The 3,363-nt window shown below is 37.2% G+C and overlaps 1 non-coding gene across 1 annotated transcript; it reads left to right on the top strand.

Annotated features, from left to right (window-relative positions):
* The first annotated feature begins 1,878 nt into the window (after window positions 1–1,878).
* Window positions 1,879–1,997, top strand: LOC115210063. Its single transcript, XR_003881409.1, has one exon. It is a non-coding gene; the product is annotated as a 5S ribosomal RNA (ribosomal RNA).
* Window positions 1,998–3,363: the final 1,366 nt, after the last annotated feature.

Genomic DNA, 3,363 nt, shown 5'->3' with positions numbered 1-3,363 from the left:
ACACACTTGTTACCGATTCAAATATGCCTCATGTATATCTGGAGCTGTAAGAAAGACATTCAGTGTTATTCGTTGTAGAGAATATTCCTCGCTCTAAACAGATAGGTGTAAATACATAAAGTCAGTTCACAGCGTACCTATCTAGACTGCGGGACGCTTGCATTTCGGAGTTGCTATCTCCTATTCTGAAGCTGAGTCCAGAAATTCAGACGATGCATGCCGACGCGAGAGACCTGTCCCACTTGCAATATAAACTTCATTGTTCTAGGACGGGTAGCGCTATTCAGCGATTCGGCGTAAATGGAATAGGAGGAGCCAGCGCTAAATAGAGACCTGTATAAATTCGTGTATTTTGTTGTGATGAAATTAATAATGGGGATAAATGGCGAGAATTTGGTACAATGAACTGTGATGTAATGCTAAAAATGAAATTGTTATTTGCCATGGTTAAAATGAAGGTTTACTGTTCTTAGTTTACACTGAAATATGTACAAAACTCCAAAAGACGCTAAGAGTTACTACTAATAATAATTGATATACCGTAACATGTTAATAAATCTTATTGAGAGTCTTTGAGATGATATTTTAGTTTCATCGGAATAAGTGCCAATGCAAAGGAAGGTCTTAATTTATATATTATTATGTTTATTTATTGTTGGAACACGTATCTGTATGTGTGATTCTCCACATATGATATACATGAGCATGTGTGTGTGAGAGTGTGTGCGTGTAATTGTGGGGTGGGGGTGGGTGTTAAATGTTTCGGACATACTTTAGTTGGAAAATAATTGCTTTTATAAATGCGTTTGATATAATGTATGTAAAAATAATTCTAATATGTACATTCAAGAAAATGAAAAACAAATTTGTTAATTATTGATTTTATTATTAATTTTAAAGTAATTATAAGTGTGGCAATTGCTAATATTTTACGTGTATATATTTAGTACACAAATACAAATCTAAGTTTAGCTGATGTGTAATTATTCATGTGAGTGGTATTAAGTGCATAAAGTTAAATCTTACCAATAATTAATTTTACATAATAAGATTTAAATAATATGATATATTAATATTCTCTAAATGTTTTTCTTTCAAATCGGAGAGCTGGCAAAACCGTTAGGGAAAAATGTTTTAATGGCATTTTATTCGTTTTTTTTAATATTCTCTGAGTTCAAACTCCAGCGAGGTCTACTTTACTTTTTATTCTTTCGAGATCGATAAAATAAGTACCAGTTGGAAACTAGACTCGATGTGATCGACTTAATCCTTCCTTCAAAATTGCTGGCAGTGTGCCAAAAATTTGAAACTAATATTCAATATGCCTTTTAACATGATGATTCAATTTCTTTCATCTTAGAACCCAACCTAATTAATCAGCAGGATAAGATACAGCGAAATTATTCATGAAGTAATTATAGAAATAAGTTAAATAACTGTAGCAATAACTGATACATTATTGGGATTATAATTATCATCTATGTTTCTTGGGGGAAACGCTCACGGGATATTTATTAGGATATGTTTATGAGCACTAAAGAAATATAGTTCAGAAAGAAGTGACTTCAAAATGAGTGTTGTATAAATTGCAAAAATTATAATAATAGAATGCATTTCTGAGAGCCTTGTTTTTAAATTTTGTCACAAGGACAGTATTTTCGAGAGGAGGGGATAAGTCACTTCGACCCCAGCGTTCAACTGGTACTTATTTTATCGTCCCTGAAATGATGAAAGACAAAACTGAACTCCACCGGAATTTGTACTTAGAACATAAAGACGGACGAAATATCACCAGGCTGCTTCCCTGACATGCTAACGATTCTGCCAGCTTAATCTGTCTACAAGTTAACAACATCTATGTTATAGAATTTTACTAAGGCTTACGGCCATATCACGTTGAAAGCACCGGTTCTCGTCCGATCACCGAAGTTAAGCAACGTCGAGCCTAGTTAGTACTTAGATGGGAGACCGCTTGAGAAATGTAGGTGCTGTAAGCGTCACACATTTATAGGCGCAGGAGTGGCTGTGTGGTAAGTAGGTTGCTTACCAACCATATGGTTCCGGGTTCAGTCCCATTGCGTGGCACCTTGGGCAAGAGATTTCTACTATAGCCTCGAGCCGACCAAAGCCTTGTGAGTGGATTTGGTAGACAGAAACTGAAAGAAGCCCGTCGTATATATGTATGTGTGTGTATTTATGTGTCTGTGTTTGTCCCGGCAGCATCGCTTGACAACCGATGCTGGTGCGTTTACGTCCCCGTTACTTAGCGGTTCGGCAAAAGAGACCGATAGGATAAGTACTAGGCTTACAAAGAATACATCATGGGGTCGATTTGCTCGTCTAAAGGCGGTGCTCCTGCATGACCGCAGTCAAATGACTGAAACAAGTTAAAGAGTAAAAGAGAAAACTAGAACGCATTTCTTATGGCAAAAAAATTAAAATAACAGAAATAAAAATTACAATTCAATGCCGATAATTTCATATTAGAAATATAGACATTAATAGTGTATAAAAGGCGTTTTCTAATATTAATGTTATCCCGCATACCTGCGTTTGCATATGAAATTAAATGCACAGGAGTATGGTAATGGTAGTAGCTTAACTCTTTCAAGATAGGCAGGAGTGGCTGTGTGGTAAGTAGCTTGCTTACCAACAACATGGTTCTGGGTCCAGTCCCATTGCGTGGCACCTTGGGCGAGAGTCTTCTACTATAGCCTCGGGCTGACCAATGCCTTGTGAGTGGATTTGGTAGACGGAAACTGAAAGAAAGCCCGTCGTATAAATGCATATGTATATATATGTGTGTTTGTGTGTCTGTGTTTGTCCCCCACCCCCGAGCATCGCTTGACAGCCGATACTGATGTGTTTAAGTCCCCGTAACTTAGTGGTTCGGCACAAGAGACCGATAGAATAAATACTAGGCTTCCAAAGAATAAGTCCTGGGGTCGACTTGCTCGACTGAAGGCGGTGCTCCAGCATGGCCGCAGTCAAATAAAAGAGTAAAAGAGTAAGATACGAATATACATTTTGGCTGGCTTTTCTGGAATGAAGGGAACAAGTTTAATGTTGTATGTCAGTAATGTTGGCGTATTCAATGAAAAGTTTATGTATTGTGAGTTACTGTTGAGATGTGAAGAAAATACATAGGCACTAATAGGGTTCGTGTGAACGTGCGGCAGTCTAGCGTAGAAGTACAATTCGATTGTGTATGAAACAGAACCTAAAAAAAGTTTTGAGTATCTGTATGCCATTTAGCGATGTTTTAAGGGCGTGCAAAGACTTGAGGTTTGTAAATTATTCAGTGTCCTCATTGTCGATACTTCTAAGGAATGTGCCGGTGTAGCTAATGTTGACTTTTAACAT

Source organism: Octopus sinensis, linkage group LG3 (genome assembly GCF_006345805.1).
Source record: "Octopus sinensis linkage group LG3, ASM634580v1, whole genome shotgun sequence".
NCBI lineage: Eukaryota > Metazoa > Mollusca > Cephalopoda > Octopoda > Octopodidae > Octopus > Octopus sinensis.
This window is presented reverse-complemented; position numbering and strand designations above follow the sequence as displayed.